Source organism: Notechis scutatus, chromosome 5, assembly GCF_049901735.1.
Source record: "Notechis scutatus isolate UNSWTSFEM ecotype Mainland chromosome 5, rNotScu1.2, whole genome shotgun sequence".
NCBI classification, from domain to species: Eukaryota; Metazoa; Chordata; class Lepidosauria; order Squamata; family Elapidae; genus Notechis; species Notechis scutatus.
The window spans coordinates 46,187,095-46,205,337 of NC_142013.1; the positions used below are offsets into that span (position 1 = coordinate 46,187,095).

The 18,243-nt window shown below is 35.5% G+C and overlaps 1 pseudogene; it reads left to right on the forward strand.

Moving 5' to 3' along the window:
- The first annotated feature begins 7,836 nt into the window (after nt 1-7,836).
- LOC148130465 (uncharacterized) lies at nt 7,837-11,134 on the forward strand (annotated as a pseudogene).
- The last annotated feature ends 7,109 nt before the right edge of the window (nt 11,135-18,243 follow it).

Here is an 18,243-nt window from a genome sequence, read left to right on the forward strand (position 1 = left end):
TTTGTTAGCAACACAAGTTGTTGCTGTTTTAGGAATAGTTGTAGAGATGAGTTAGAAATTACAATAGGTAGAAAGAGAGTGTCATCACTTAAGACTTTCAAGAAGAGATTGGACTGCCATTTGTCAGAAATGGTGTAGGGTCTCCCACTTGGGAGGAGGGGTTGGACTAGATGACCTACAAGACCCCTTCCAACTCTGATTGTCTGTTATCTGCTGAAGTTGTTGTTAAATGAGCTATCTGTCAAGAATAAAAGAACATTATTGTGTTGGGGTAGTTGTATGAAAGTAATACAAGGAAAAGACAGACTTTTGGTCTAGTTAGCTAGAAAGTTAAGCTGGTTTGCACAGATTTGTGCAGACTTGGAAGCCATGATGGCAGTGCTAGGACAAGAAGGAGTTAGAGAAAGTGGGGGCAATAGAAATGAGGGAATGAGAGGGTGGAACCAGGGAGTGAAAAGGGGAAAAGGACGTGGTGGTACGGGCAGGGAGGACAGAGTGAGGAGATGTTTTGGGTGTGGCCAGCCTGGACGTTTTAAGAAAGACTGCCCGAGCCTAAGAAGGGAGATGCAAGTGTATACTATGATAGCATAAGATGAAAGTCAATACTAGGGGTGTCAGGGGCTTTGTAAGTAAGAGGAAGTTGTGTTTTTAATTGACACTGGGGCAGCGAGAACTTTAATATCAGAGATAACTTTAACTGCAGAGATGAAATTAAGTGGACAAAGTATGAGAGTATCTGGAGCAAGATTTGAAATACCCAAATTAATCCCCCTCTAATTGGGAATAAAAGGACAAAATAAAAAGATAGAGGTAGAAATGTTGTACATACCTGAAGCAGGTATTAATTTCTGGGAAGAGATTCCCTAGCAATTCTTCATTGAATTTGGACCAGAAGAGATGATTCCTATGAAGGTTTTGAACCCCACTTAAAATAACACTCAAGAATCCAAACGAAGTAGTTAGGCAAAAGCAGTATTCAATTTCTATAGAAGAATAGAAGGGGTGGCATTCCAACCCTTACCTAAAAACAAGCAAGAACCCAGGAAATTCTTAGGCTTGGTGGGATACTGCAGACTATGAAATGATGATCTTACCAAACTCCTCGATGCAAAGTTAATTGAATCTGAACCTTGGAATCTGAAGTGGGAGGGAAATGAAAGAGGAAGCTTTGAAAATTTAAAATAAGCCTTAACCAAGGATCCTGTGTTAAGTTTGCCAAATTTGGAAAAGCCATTCCATCTCATTGTAAGCACAGAGAATGGATTTGTACAAGGTGTATTGGCTCAGGACTGGGCAGGACAATGGAAGCCTGTGACATTCCTGTCAAAAATAATGGAAAATTGACCTTTGGGGGAGCCCTCATTGTGAGTACCCGACATCAAGTCAGAATCATTCTCCAGCAAAAAGCAAGAAGATGGCTGACTGATTCCAGAATTTTGAGATATGAGGCAATACATTTCTTAGCCAACACTAGATCAGTGATCAGTATGGATTAGAACATTATTGTTCTGAAGTAATAGATTTACAAACTAAAATAAGACCTGATTTTGGGGAACACCTCCTTGAGAAAAGAGAGGCAATTTTTATAGATGGTTCTTCTAAGGGGGAGGAGGAGCACGGAAAATCATACCAAAGAGAAGAATACCAAAACCTAGAAGAATAGCAGTGACACATGTGAATGCACACTGAAAAGGGACATCATTTGAGAACATAGGTAACTGGATTGCTGAATTCCTGTGTTAGAATCAGTGGGAGAAATTCCTGTGTTCACTGAAAAAGAACAAAGAGTTACAACAAATAGGAGGACAGGAGGGGGAGAAGGGAAAGTGGTTTCTCCCAGATGGAAGACAAATAATAAGTAAACTAATTGCACAAGAGTTTTTGGAAAAATTACATGAAGGCAGTCATTGGGGAATTCAAGCTATTGTAGATGAACTTCTGAAATGTTATGGTTGTATTGGAATATACCCTGTAGCAAAATCAGTAATAGACAAATGTTTAATTTGTAAAATGGTAAACAAACAAGCCATCAGGAAACAACAGATGGGTGGAAGACCACCAGCTTTAAGACTCTTTCAGTGTATTCAAGTGGATTTTACAAAATTACCTAAAGTAGGGAGAGTAAAATATTTATTGGTCATAGTGGACCACCTCACAGGGTGTGTGGAAGCTTTTTCCTGCAGTAATACTACAGCAGCAGTGGTCTCAAGAGTTTTATTAGATCAAATCGTCCCTTGATACACAAATAGACAGTGATCAAGGAAGTCATTTTACTTCCAAAATATTACAGAACATCATGGAAGCTTTAGGAATAAGTTGGAAGCTACATACACCTTGTCACCCCCAATCTAGTGCTAAAGTAGAAAAGACTAATGGCAGAATAACTAAACTGATATTGGAAACATGTATGCCATGGATTAAATGTTTTCCTTTGCCTTACTGAGAATACAGAGCCAACCTCGATAAGATATTGTTTTATCACCTTATGAATTGTTGTTTGGAGTAGCCTTTACTCCAGGAAATATACATATTGATTCCCTAGAAACTCGAGATAAGATATTGAAGCAATATGTACATAAACTGTCCAGATATTTTGATTTCCTCAGGAAACAAGGTCTTGTGGCTCAAACACCACCTTTGAAGTTTCCAGTCCATAAATTCCACCATGGTGATTTGGTGCTTATCCGGAGTAGGAAGGAGGAGAAGTTAACCCCAAAATGGGAAAGACTACTTACCTCTGAAACTGCAGTCTGAATGGCTGAGAAGAGTTTGATGCACAACACTCGCGTAAAAGGCCCTGTGTCTACAACGACCACCTGGACCAGCATTTTGCATGGGATCCACTGAAGTTAACCTTGCAGAAACAATAAACTAATAACTGATGAGATTTGCCCCCATAGGTTCCAAATTCGAGTGGAAGGAGCTGAAAAGAGGTGACGAGTCCATATCTAGTGGAGAAGTAAAACCCGGAGCTGGGACCAGGAGTGGAAACCCATATACGTGGTGTTAAAAATGAAAAATAAGGTTTAATTGTATTAAAAATAGAGGATGGGAAAAAGACCTTCTAAAGTCAACTTAAGAAATTTTTATGCTGATATTTGTTATATGTGGGTGGGGACTTTGAGAAACTGGTAAAGGATATTTTGAAGGAAGAGTGTGATATTGTAAGATGACTCAGATTTTAATGTTCTGGGGAACTATTGGAGTTTTGGAGGGTTTACAACAAGAATGTGAAGAATGTATACCAACACAAAAGGTAAAATCACAAAAATATTGAACTATCACACAGTCTGTGGATGCGAGAGGCAGAGTGTCTCATATAGTTATAATGGAACACAGTACCCTAAATGTATAAAAGAAAAGAAAATATTCTGTTATGACCTTCGCAAGGATCCTAGACAATGCACTTTGCAAATAAGAAGTGGGGGGAAGAAGAAATCAAAAATGGTTAGGGCAGAAACATGATTTGGGATCCTCTTTCTTTGTAATTTTTGATGATGCAGACAATCTTTAATAATTTTCACAGATTGGTATTGGATTATTTGCTAGCTAAGGAGAGAGATGTATGTGGTAAATTTAATTTAACCAACTGTTGCTTAGAAATTGATGATACTGGAGAAGTAATTACACAAATCACAGACAGAATGAGAAAAATAGCTCGTGTTCCAGTACAGGAATGGACGGAGCTATTAGGTAATGAAGGATTTGGGGGGGGATTTTTAATAATTAGAGACAAGCCTATTTATGGCAAGTATGGTTGTGTTGGGTTTGATCTATTTACCATATCTGATACCCCTGATAAGAAATGTAGTACAGAGCATTATTGAAGGTATGATAACTGTCACTCAAAATAAAGATGAACATATGATGATGATGATGAATGATGTTAATGAACACACTGTTCTTATGAAATTTGAAAATGTTGAAGAACTTAGAGAAAGCTTAAGAGAATTCCAAAAGTAATGTTTTATTTTATGAAATGTATGAAAAATAGGGTGGAAAATCTGGCAAAATGGTGTTGAAGAAGATGTTGTGGTCTCCATAAGGCGTCTCTGATTAGCTATGCTTGATCACTGGGTCGATGTAGGAGGGGTGTGGGGGGGCATCGAGATAGAAGAACTATAACATGTAATGTATTTAAATCTTTAAGGGTGGTTCTTGGCTCAAACTTCATGTTGAAATCAGCTGAGATCCCCCATTCTTTGCAAACAGCTTAACAAAATAAAATCTCTGTGTTTTCACCGATCCAAGTTTTTGTCATTTGGATTCATTTCCAACAGTATTCACAACAATTAGAATTTTTCTCAGCCTTTGGTCTTAATAACTGTTTTAATGTGTATTAAAATTATACAGCTGTATACACTGATACAGTATATTGATATAGGTCATTGCAGAGTTATATGCTGCTTTAAGCAGCTTACATAGAGAGCTTACCCAAAGATTTAGGTAAAGATGTAGATTTTTGTAGAAAATGACCAGGCTGAGCCTGAAGGAGGAGGGGCCAAATGCCTCATTAGTGCTGAGTCCCTGTGTGCCCACAAGATATCTAAGTCCAGCACATCTTGAATTTCTTAACTCCTGCTAATTTCCCTTGACCACTAGTAGTTCAGATTCTTGTAGGGAGCTTAAGCTTGTAATAAATCTTAATATTCATTTGAACTGCCTGAATCTCCTGATTTCCCCAGAGCCTGACTATTTTATCACCCTTCTAAATTTTAGTTAAAAAAAAAAGGGAAGGTGGGAGCGTGGGCTGCCTCAACTCCCAAAGGGAATTTATTCCAGAGCATGGGCTCTGTCATCAGACTGAACAGAGTTTGCTGCTCATGTTAGACAAATGTCATGACATAATAATACTGCTTCTTTTAGGATCCATCAATATGGGATGGATTCTACAGTAACAGGCAATTCTACAGATATTTTGAAATAAACCCAATACAGGTTTATATACCAAACTGAGCACATAGAATTCAGCTTAAAAAGTGAATTGGTAGCCAACATATGTTCAGTTCTATATGTCCCCTAATGGAAAGGCCACCTATTCCTCATACTACCCTTTTATTTAAAGAGTTCAAACCACATTACTAGCACATATGTATATAGTCTTGTACTAGCACCTATAACTAGGTGTCTCTTCTTTAGTTAGAGGAACAAATGATTAAGCATTAAACATATAAACTTTTAATAAAATTGCTTTTTCATTATTGGCTGCTGTTGTCTAATAGTACTGGATCTAAAAGAAACCAGACTGCTAATGTGATTTTAAAGGGGAAGTGTAAATTATAGAAGTGTCACCCAATCTCTGAAGTATGCTTCCTAGAACTAACAACTGTATCTTCTCCAAATGATTCTTAAATCATGATTGATTGATTATATGCTTTAAAATATTTTTGATTCCTAGCAACAACATAGATGTTTTCCATGATGAACTTCATAGAACTTAATCTGGTCTTTCAAGTCTCCCAGTGGTGCACTGATTGGCATTTTAATGGAGTCTGGTCACCTTGCTGTTCTCCTTTCCCTCACCTTTCCCAGAATTACAGCCTTTCAAGAGAGCTTCAGATAATGTATCCACAGTAGGATAATTTGAACCTGATCATTTATGCCTTGAATGAGTCTCAATTTGTTATCAGTTTATGCAACTCTATTCATTATGCTTCCTCTCTTCAGTGATTGGTAGGGAAGAGGTAATGTCCTTCAGTAAATGTTGTATGAGAATGAGTAGCGAAATTCAGGAGTTCAGTTCAAAAAGGTTAAATGTACTTCTTCTACAACAGTTATAGTTTTAGAAATTACAATTATGACATTTTCAGAATTAGCAAAGCTCGTATATGTATTCTTAACTAGGAAAGCTAATCTAATGAATAGACATGGTTTTATCAGCAGTGGATGTCATACTCTTAGTTCCAGAATTTCTACTGTAAACGAGTACTGTAAAGAAGGTAATCTTCACCTATTTGACTTTAAAAATTTTACTATTTTTACCCAAACCCAGAATAATTGCAACCCAGTGCTTTTTAATTTTAAATATTTTAATCCATCTTTTAAGGTTCAAAACATTAGGATGTAAAATATATAAAGAATTTTGAAATAATAAAATAATAGTTTTATAAAACAAACCAAAAACATATTGTCAAATGTTCATAAAACTTACTGAGCATAGGAAATTCATTTTTAAATAACCATTAAGAGCACATCATACAAAGCAAGTGAAATGTCAAAGCTATTGAAGATCTATATTACAAATTATTTTGTGAGATTCACATGTTCAAACAAGGTTCCAATATTTAGAAGACTTTATTTCTTGTGCCACTAGACTAAATTATCATATGGAATATAAATAAACAGCACCAATTGAATCTGTAATTATTTCATTTGTCTTGAATCTTCTTTTTCTCTTTCTTGCATGCTTTTCTACCTAATAGTAGGTCCCCATGATCCATTGACCTAGTTGGTTTGCTGTTTTGGTGTAACACTGGGCTTGGGGAATGGGGGAAAGATTACTTTATCTCTTTTATATTATTAAGCTTGAGAAAGATACAGGATGTGCTTGAATGGGGGAAACTATAGTTAGGGTCAGCAACTTTTTTGTGCCAGTGAGCACCTTCTTCTTTTAAGTAAACAATTTTCAATTTGTTGGATCTACAGAAGATGTGCTGATGAAAATTGTATTATTAGGCATGTGGGATTGAAATTTTTTATCCTATTGGATATATGTGTGAACAACACCAGGAAAATTATAGCATGACAGAATACACTAAGGCTTATGGGGTGTTGAAAAATCCAGTTTGCACCTTTTTTGAATAGCAGTGATTTTATACAACACAAAGAGCCATAGCGTAACCATCTATGCTGGATTTATTTTATGTTTTGCTATACACTTTATATTAATGCATTTTATATTATTCATTCTTCTACCTTTTATACAACTAAATAAATATTTTTCCTTCAGCTTCTTAGCCTTGGCCCTATGCAATTGCTAGTTATTGAAATAGCAGTATTTTTTCCTTGAAAAAAATGTCTACTTCCTTAACTTCTGTATTATAGATATAATTTTACATTTTGTATAAACAAGAGGCCACACATTTTGGACTTTTAGAAAAAGTTATACTAACAGTCTGGCATTCCCCAATTATGTATCCTTTAAATCTGGAAAATTACAGTTGTAATAAATGATTCCATATGACAAATCTAAAAAAAAAGTGGCATCTAGCTTGTTTGGATAGAAGAGTGGGATCACAATTTTAAAAAATTACATAGATTTAAAAGTAGAATTCCTATGCCAGTATCACATTCTATCTTGTTCATCTGTGTAACATCAAAATAATATTTTGATATAAGGGATGGAAACTGAAAATAAGAGAATGAAATTAAAGCAGGGCAGGAATTTGGGCTTCCAAACTACAGAAACATATTAAGAGCATAGTTAAGACTTTTACCTAAGAATATAGCAAGTGGGAATTATGATCAATATGCCCACAATAGAAAAACAATTTGGTATTTATTTTCATTTTGCCTAAATGAGTAGATATTTCCATAAGGAATGGTGCAATATGATCATTTAATTACAACCCCCAAAACAATCTAAGAAGATTTTGATAGCATTATTAAAATATTTCTTTTATAATTAATTCTTAATGACACCCAGAGATTGATCTAAATAAATGTAATGTAATATGAATTTCTCTTTGAATTACAAGTTCAGATCCTACTTCCATAGAAAACTATTATTTTCTTAAAGCTTTTTTTTTAAAAAAAGTTTTTAAAACAAGAGGTTTATATAGTTTTGGAAAAACTGTTTAAATTGTAAGTGATATGTTGTATAGTATTCTTGTTAATATGAGACGTAAGTTGAGAGCCAGCAGTTCTCATGCCAGAGATGGCAGTTACATTAACATAACTGCTCAGATTCATCACCACAGACACCACAAATATGCCATTAATTTGTGGTAAGGATGAATTTGAACCACAATGGACATAGGAGGCCCTTGCTCCTTTACACTTTATATAATCAATTATTTAATTTGACTTGATCTATGTTGGCAACTGTATTTATTTTCACCTCCAGTCCATTATATTTTCTAGTAGTTCTGGGAATTGGCTGCACATTCAACATCTACCTATTCACTAGGATCAGGATAACATCAATTTTGTTAAATTGATAAATAAATAGGTTTTCCCCCCTTGAATAATCATGTATTTAATTTTATGAAGTATTCTGTATTTCCCTTCCTTATATTAATCAATTTTATCTATTTATTCAAAACTTAGATAATCAAGTAAGATTCACAGGGCATTAGTTGTTTCCATCTTTTTAACCTTTTAAAGTAAATTTTAGATAAGAATGTGTTATAGTAGAATTCAAGTCTTGCTATTATGAGAAAAGGCTCTTATGCAAAACACCCAGGATCTTAATGATGATTTGTCAAACTAAAGAGTTATGTTGAAGCAATATACTAAGCAATAATGGCTGAGTTAACCACAAACTAATAAATGGTTGTTGTTGTTGTTGTTTAAAAAAACATGTTACAATTTAGTGTGAGATGTAAAAAAAAGTGTACGTTTTTCTCCATTTTCGTTATATGCTTGTGTCTTCCAAGTTCAGGAATGGGGAATTCATGTTCCACATAAGACCTCCAGATGTTTTCCTGAGTCTTCCTAGAAAACCTGCTGACTGTAATTGTTGAAAATTGATAATATACTGCAAGAATTACTCATTTCAGAATACAGTGACAGATCTTGGAAGTGCCATGAAACAGAAGGAACATTTTACTAGATACAGTGGACATGCAAAATACTCTCAGAATTTATAGATAAGATGATCGATAGATGATAGATAGATAGATGATAGATCTTTATTATTACAATTGCCTATTAATGCTACACTTAGTTCTAAAGTGGAATTTAAGCAAATTTATGTTCATTAACATTTCAGAAACCATAGTTAATGTTGATATAAACATTTTTCCTTATCTTTAAAGAGCATCACAGTGTTCAACTCTAGGTGCTACTATATAAATATTTCTGTATCCAAATAATATAATATATTACTTTATCTCCTATACAACAGAAAATATTAATAAAAAGAGGAATTGTTAGTATGGTCTGTATTATGATGGCCTATTATATGGTTAGAAATCAACCTTTAAGTCATCCTTTAGGTGGTTGGTTCTTTTTAATATATTGTAACTTGTGAAGCCAATCACCGCAATTTGTAAACAACATTATTTATAAAACCTGGTGTTAGGGTTCTATTAATGGCAAGAAAATCCCAGATGAACTTCAGCAAATTATCTAACCAGGGAAGTTAGAATACAGAGAATATAGACATGCAATTCTTTCCAACAGACAAGAAGAGAAAAAGTGAGAAAAACAGTTCAAGATTTCTTTTCATAGAAAGCACCACTAGGAAGCGTTTAAGGGATGACCCATATAAATCCTATAACCTCTCTCTTCCCTGCTCAGATATAATCAACAATCTGATCTGGCTGCCACTCCATATCAGAGTTCCCCAATCTTTCTGGCTTTGAGAACCAATGTGTGGGGGGGAGGGGATGGTTCTGTGTGAGTAGCTGGCAAGCATACATGTATGCAGCTCCATTTGCATGAGTGGCATGCACATGCATCTGCCACTCATGCAAATGAAGTGCATGCACACATGCTTGCCTGCTGTTTGTGCAAGTGGAGATGCATGTGCTCGCCATTTCCATGGTCTGGTTGCAAACAGCTTGGCCATGCCTCAGAGGTTGAAGACTCGTCCCTATATGAAGTGAGTAAATACTATTAACTACTATGTCAGTGGCCCCACAATTTTGTAGAGTTCTTTGCAAAAATGAGTCCATCAAACATATATTCATTCGTAAAATAAACTCCATCACTAAGACTAACCTTGACCATAACAAACCTTGCTCATGGCCCAACTTATCATTATTGCAAAGAATCTGCTCCCGTGAACTCCACACACAACTCAAAATATGTAAAGACAATGGAGAGAATGACATATACATTGACTAACGTGCTGACTGCATTAAAAAGAAGTCTAGCAACCCACATCCTAACATCCAATCCTTCATCATCCAACCCTCCATCACCCAAAGCTAGGCACACATCCCCTAACTTCCTCAATACCAACTACTACTGACCTTAAATGCAAGTTACTTAACGCAAGAAGCTTCATAAATAAAATACCTGAATTTCTCCTCTTACTAAATACAGCTAAATTCGATATTATATTTGCCTGTGAAACATGGTTGAATGCATCCCTCCCTGACTCCATTACTACAGTAAGAGATTATCATGTTTACAGATCCAATAGCGAAATCTGCAGAGGAGATGGTGTTGCTATCTACTATAAAAAGTGCCTATATCTAAAAAATATTCAAGTTAACCAGGAGGTTGCTCTTCCTGAGACAATCATTTGCGAGCTGTCCTTAATTACCACAATTCGCTTGTTACTATGTTACAGAGCCCCTGATTATGATATCATACATGCGAACAAGTTAACTTCACTACTAACATGGGCAACCTCCTGCCCACATACTTTTATCTTTCTTGGTGACTTCAATCTACCTCTTATTAATTGAACTCAAAATGAATGTACAACTGAACCTATACATGCAACCCTGTACAATGCTGTAACTTACCTAGGACTTGAACAATTGGTATCAAACATCATTAGACTCAACAACTGCCTCGATCTCATCTTCTGCAACAGTTTAAACTCAATTTATGGACTACAAATAAAAGAACCCTTTTCCAACAGTGACCAAAGCATGATTGACTTCTGTCTCAACATACGTCCTCATAAAAATCATCATAACAATGGGATTCCCAATTATAACTTCAAAAAAGCCATCTATGATCTCATAGACGATGACCTCTAATCTCTTGATTGGCAAATTCTATTTACTGGCTGCAATACTGCCAAAGACCTTTACAACATTTTTTTACTTGAAGTCAAATAAGTCATCAAACTATATGTACTACTAATAACCCCAAAACCAGGAAAAACAAATTACCCATAACAATAAGGAAGCTCCAATTCAAAAAGAAATCTCTTTGGCGGAAAAACAAAACTGGATATGTAGCCAACTTTAAAAGCCGCTACAAAAGAAATATGCCACCAGATAAAGACTGAATGCAACAATTATCACATCAAACAAGAGGAAAACCTTCTGCACACAAAATCCACCCGTGCCTTCTATGATTTTGTAAGCAACAAACTTAGACTTGAGATCCATCCTACCCCTAATAGGACCTAATGGTAATGACTGTAATGATGAAACCATTAAAGCCAACCTCTTTAACACATTCTTTGGTTCAGTCTTTGTAAACAGCAATGGCTCATGCCCAATAATTCATAGTAGAACCACAGAGAATTACAATAATCTAATACATATCAATTTCACAGAAGAGAATGTCGAAAAAGCACTACGCAATCTAAAACCATCTCTATCTATTGGACCCGATGGGCTATGTGCCTACTTTCTAAAAAAAGCTAACAACTGCCATAGCAGAATCTCTAAGCAGAATCTTTGAAAAATCTTTCAGGACCAGCTCCTTGCCCAACATATGGTCCATAGCCACGGTCATCCCCATCTTCAAAAAGGGAGACCCCATCCTTGTTGAAAATTACAGACCTAAGCGTAGTACATAAAATTATCCATTACAATGTCCTACCCATCAATGACTACTTCAGCTTCAACCTCAACAATACACGAGCACACAATAGATACAAACTCAAGGTAAACCACACAAAACTCGATTGCAAGAAATACAAATTCAACAACAGAGTAGTCAGTGCCTCAAATACTCCACCTGACTTTGTGGTTTCTTCCACTAACCCCAAACACTTTAACCTCAGACTGTCTACTCTTGACCTCACCCCATTCCTAAGAGGTCTGTAGGAGGCATGCATAAGTGCACCAACATGCCTACTGTCCCTGTCTTAATGTTCCCTTTTATTTGTAACTATTTCATTTATTAACAATCATGTTTATATTTATATATATTATCAAATGCATACTTGACTAAATAAATAAATACTTTGAAGATAGTCTGACAAAAAAATATGGCTAAAACATACCGCTTATATACCGCTTCACAATTCTTTACAGCTTTTTCTAAACAGTTTACAGAGTCAGCACATTGCCCCCAACAATCTGGATCTTCATTTTACTGAGCTCGAACAGATGGAAGGTTGAGTCAACCTTGAGCCAGTGAGAATTGAACTGCTGGCAGTCAGCAGGATTTGCCTGCAATACTGCATTTTAACCATTGCACCATCATGGCTCTATGAAAGCTCATGCCTTTTAATAAAAACTTTTCATGAAATCAGATAGTCTTAGAAATTACTATTGGATGTCTTTCCCTTGATTTTTAAGAAATCATATAATATTTCCTGTAATTCATTACAGGCAACATGTAGTCTAAATGCTCTTGGAAGGTAGCATCTGGCTGGTCTTTTTGAATGTTTCTGCTCACTGATTTCAAGAAAAGAAAAGAAAAAAGAAAAGAAAAGAGAAAAGAAGAAATATATACATGTAGGACCAAGTAGATGAGTGTTTCCCTACAGTGTGGAAAAGTTATATCATTCTGAGCTAGACCTGTATAATCAAGAAAATGTATTGCAATTTTTAAAATGCAAATGGGGTATTTCTTTCTGTTCTCAAATTAGGAAAAATAGCTAATAGTAAGACTTTATTGTCTATTTTATTCATTAAACATGAAACTCAAGTCAACTGAACATTTAAAAATGTATCACAAATATAATTGACTGCCATTGATGGTTGATACGGGTTGCTGCCAGCATCCTAGGTATCAACCAATTATCTTCTTAAAATGTACAATGTTCTTGAGTAGCGCAGTTTTTTGCAGTTCCGCTGGTGTTATTGCAGGAAGTTGCAATTTCTTGATGTACTTTGTAAAATTCTTGGACATGGTACCAAGTGCCCTGATGACAATGGGTATCATTGTTACATGTTTCATCCATACTCAGGTAGTTTTGATGGCCAGGTCTCAACATTTAATGATTTTTTCAAGTTCTTTTTCTTTGACTCTGGTGTCTCCTGGTACAGTGATATCAATAAATTGTATGCTTCGGTTTTTTACAACTGTGATATCTTGCATGTTGTGTTCCAAATGATAAGTCCACAAGATCTTTACCTTCTCATTTTTGACAACTTTTTCCACTTTTTGTTCCCATGACTTTTTGGATATAGGTAAGTCATATTTTTTATATAATGACCAGTGGATAGCAACCTGACCATGTCTAGCTTTGTAATCAGTTTGGGCAATTTTGCTGCACTCACATATTAAATGTGAAACAGTTTCAAATTTGTTGTTGCAAAGTTGGTGTTGCATTGTCAGTGGATGTTTGTATCTTTGCTTTCATGGCATTAGTTTGAGCAGAAAGTATTAAACCTCCATTTCTTTCATGATGATTCCTTTCTTAAGCCATGCCCACGTCAAGTTGTTATCACATTTTCCTTCAATGTTTTTCAAGTCCTTTCCATGCAAAGCTTTGGTTTTCCATCCATTTAATCTGTCATCCAGCTGTTTTTCCTTATATTCTGCCTTTTTTCTATTGTTTTCATAATATTCTCCATTTTCACAGCCTGCAGCATTTTTTCTGTACTTTGATTCACATAGTCATTCAAACAACTTCTTCTACAGTTTTTCTTCTTCTGCAGTTTGATGGATTTGCGTAGCCCTCTGATCCCTATTCTTCTTGGCAGGTATAACCTGTCGCTGTCACTTCGTTGATGTAAAGCATGGTACATATTCAAAAGTTTTTGCATTTTCTGGTCCAAGTTTTCCAGCTCAGCCAAAGTCCAGCTGATTATTCCAGCTGGATAGCATATCACTGGAACTGCCCATGTATTAATGGCTTTAATTATGTTTCCAGCATTCAGCCTTGATTTTAATATTTTGAAGACCCTCCATTGATTTTTTTACTTTTCCATTCAAGATGTTACCTGCTTCCAATATGCCTAGGTATTTATAACCGTCATCCTTTGCTAATGCTTTCACTATGCTTCCATTTCCTAGTTCTATTCCTTCTATATATTTTTTTCATTTTCACTTACTGCATGGATAATATAGTACATTTTTCAGTCCAAAGTATATTTTAAGAAGATACTTGGCTGATACCTAGGATGTTGGCAACAATCTGTATCAACCATTAGCAGCAGTCACTGGTATTTGTGATATGTTTTTAAAAGTTCAGTTGACTGAGTTTCATGTTTAATGAATAAAAGACATAATAATGAAGTATTATTAGAGCATGTAGTCTATTGTTACTCCTATTGACTATTTTTTTGTCATATATACAGTACTAGCCTGTTGGGAAATGCCAGAGAGGGAAGAGGGCTTAAGTGGGGAATTAACTTTGAATCATTGCATAGCCACAAGTGATCTAGGACTAATCCTCCATCTCTACATTCCATAGAATCTTATATAACTGTTCCCCAGGGAAATCAAGAAGTCTGAGAAGATTCCTGTATTATAGGCAGAATATAATAAAGTAATTATCTTGGATTCTACACATGTGGACCTGGTTGTTTGCACTTGAAAAAGCTTATTTGTTATCTAGAGATAGGAGTAATTATACTGCTGGTATTCTTTCTCTCTCTTAGACTGGTTGCTGCTCTCTGACATCTGGCAAGACATGGGTTAACTGTCTCTCTTCACTCTTCCCCATCTGCAGAATGTAGAATTGTCCTGTACCTTTTGTGTATAAAGTCATATAAAACAATTTCTTAAATGCTTTTCTTGGAAGTCAAACCTTAGTCTATTATTTCCATAGCCTGTCCTTTAACTACCAACAACCCTTCAATAGACAGTAATGGGTTAATACATCTTGGGTTACAGCTATTTCATTCCCCAGAATTCTTTAGCTCTCCACAAGTTTCTTCCATCTAGTCACTTCAGCAGTAACCTCAACACTACCATCTATACTAGGAAATTATACTATCTAGTTTACTGTAAGGGTTCTTCCAGCAGCTACAAGAACAGCTAATATATTGGGTAACAGTATGCCAGACAGCCCTGGGTAACTGCAGAAAGTCATACACTGCAACCTATCTCTTCTTCTTCTCTGTTGTCTTCTAATTCAGGGGTCGCCAGCCTTTTGGACCTCAGGGACCACCAAAGTCATAATTTTAGATCCCAGGGACCACTAACTAGTTCTGTGGGCGTGGCCTAATTTGTGGGTATGGCTTAGTAGTCATGTTACTGGCTGGGCATGGCTTGTATGTAAATATTATAAATATTTATAAAAATATTGATATTTTTTATAAAAAAAGAGCAACTTTTACCCAAAATCAGGCAAAGCAGGCAGATTGAGTTGCTCACAGAATAACAGATTAATTCAGAGATCTATCTATCTGCTATTGGCTAGCTCAGTCTGTCACATAAAATTTGCTTGCAAGCAAACTCATAAAATTTGCTAGCAAACTCATAAAATTTGCTAGCAAGCAAACTCACAAAATTAACTCACCATGCATTTAATATTGAATTTTTTATTTAAAAAAAAAAAGAGCAACTTTTACCCAAAATCAGGCAAAGCAGGCAGATTGAGTTGCTCACAGAATCATTCAGTTATCTATCTATCTGCCATCAGCTAGCTCAGTGTCTCAAATTTGCTTGGCATGAGTCTGCATTGAATTTGCTTGCAAGCAAACCTTCAGTCCTAAGGGAGGTTTGGCTGTGCTGAGCTGAAGATCTAAAGACTAGCTGGAAAGCAAGAAATCCAATCATTTTCTGCTTTCTAGCTAATCTAAATCTCCGACAGAACAGAACAGAACAGATGATAGTCAGAAAAAGGAAAAATAGCAATTTAGCAGTCAAGTTAACCGGGTAAGGAGTGAGTGGGCGGGGAGGGTTCCCGCAGGCCATGTGGGTGGCGCAGCCTTGTGTTTCTGCGCAGCCTGGATTAATGGCTTTGTGGGGGTGCTCTGGGGGTGAGATTTCTCTGCGGCCCACCAAAATTTTCTTACGGCCCACCAGTGGGCTGTGGCCCACCAGTTGGCAAACACTGTTCTAATTCATTCCAAACCTCCTGGATTATTCTGCCCGTTATCAGATGATTCTGTGTAAATGACTATCTTCAGAGTTAATAACTTCAATTCACATCCATCTCTCTGAATGGAATTCCCTTTAGCATTTGAATTGAATCTAGCATATAAAAGATATTTAGAAGCACCATTACTTGTCTGCAACAGCAAATTTATAATAATAATATTAATAATAATAACAACAACAACATTCCAAGTAAGTACTAGGATATTAGCAGTCTTTATAGTTTTTATTTTCAGAGCAAAGACTTGGAATTGATTCAGAGAAGAAAAATGAAGAGGATTTCTGCCTATTTAGAGATAAGGAATTTCTTTGAATTGAATAGTACATTCTTTTGTTTTCTTTTTTACTGGGCTGTTATATTTAGTGCTCCATGCTTATTCATTGCTCTAACCTATGAGGTTTGTTTCTGCACAAGTGTATAATGGTAATATTCTACTTATCCCTATTTTAGAACACAGTATATTTTATGGGGGAAGGATCTGTCTTTTTCTTATAACAGGTCAAAGACATACTTCCTTTCTTCTACTCCCCCTCTCCTTTAAATTATCTATTGTCCCATTGCCAATAAGTTTTCCATTAGTTTCTCTCTCCACAGGAAGAAATCGCTTTTGTCTCCTCCCAATCTCTTTACCATTTAGGTGCTTCATAGCGATGTACCTCTTTTACTATTAATATTACTATATGCAACTTCTTTGCCTTTTGTTAAACCATCTATAAAAGAACATTATTAAAAAAGAAAAACACTGATCTTTCCTAATTATAGCGGGAGTGTATATGACAAGTAATCACCTATATAGCAATAAACATGTCAATTAACTAAGGAAAAGACTGTGTCAGCAAAAAATGATTTTCCTGCCTTCTGAATCTGGAAGCACTTTCCATTAGTTCCAATGGACATACTGAAGATAGATTTTTGAGTCTGAACATCTTCACCCCCAAAACCTCCTATGAGAAACAATGAGAAATGGCTACTTGTAATGTTGACTGGACAACACCATTTTCACAGTTATAAAATATAAGAAGAAACTATATATAAAAATCAGGAAAGGGTGAATGTTGTGTGTTTATTCTTTTTATTATGCAATTCAGCAAGATACCATAGTAGTCATAAGGTAGTATTTTTCAAACTTGGAAATTTTAAGATATGTGGACTTCAATGCCCAGAATTTCCTAACCAGCAAGCCATGAGGTTCAAATATATGCTGATATAATCTTACTCAAACCAGTGGTGGGAAAGGCTCCTGAGATTTGCAAGCTGCATTCTTGCTAAGGTTTTTCTGTTCTGCAGCCCATGATCTTCCTTTCAATTTAGAGGAAAAAAACTGTTTGGGGATAACCTTAAAATGCAGATGACAATGCAATTTAGGTTTGAAGCCTTACTTGCATGAGGTAAAATAAGCGTCTAACTGAAAATTGTATCTGAAATTTACAGCACGTTGTGATGGGAAGAAAGGAATATTAGCAAGGGGTAATTATATTTCAATTAAAATTCTTTTACTTCATACAAACCAGTCTCAGAACAAATTGAAAATGAATCATATGATTTACAGTACTTTAAAAAATACAATTCAACAATGAAAATTAACTAATAGGAGAAAAACATAAAGTCTCCTTGAGCAACTTTAAGTGAAAATACAAATGTGGGTAATAAAATGCATCAAATGTGAGATTTTTTAGAAAATATTTCAGTATTCATGAACATTGTGGATAAAAATGCTTACCCACCAAAAGAACAAAAGGAATATTTATATAAAAATAAAAGGCTGACAACTGATGTTTGATACAGAAGACATACAGCCTGTATAATAAGTTGCAAACTTAACAGTTATTCTATTTGAAAAATATTTTTAATGCTTTGAAGTTTTCATTTTGTCTGATTTAACTTTGGTATGTTGACACAGGGAAGGGTCTACTTACCACTACTTGTTTTTCACAGTTTTAAAATTAACTGAACGTTACTTCCAGTTATTTTTCTGGCTAATTCTTTAAGAAATATACTCGCTTAGAAACTGAATTCATTGTACTTACATGGTTGGGTTAAAGATCACCTCATTTTTAAGGAATTTTATCGTCTCTCAGTATGAGACCTCCTGGAAGCTCATTAAGAATGTCTAGCTACCAGTTATTAATAACTGTTGGTAGCAGAGTATACTATGTTGTATATAT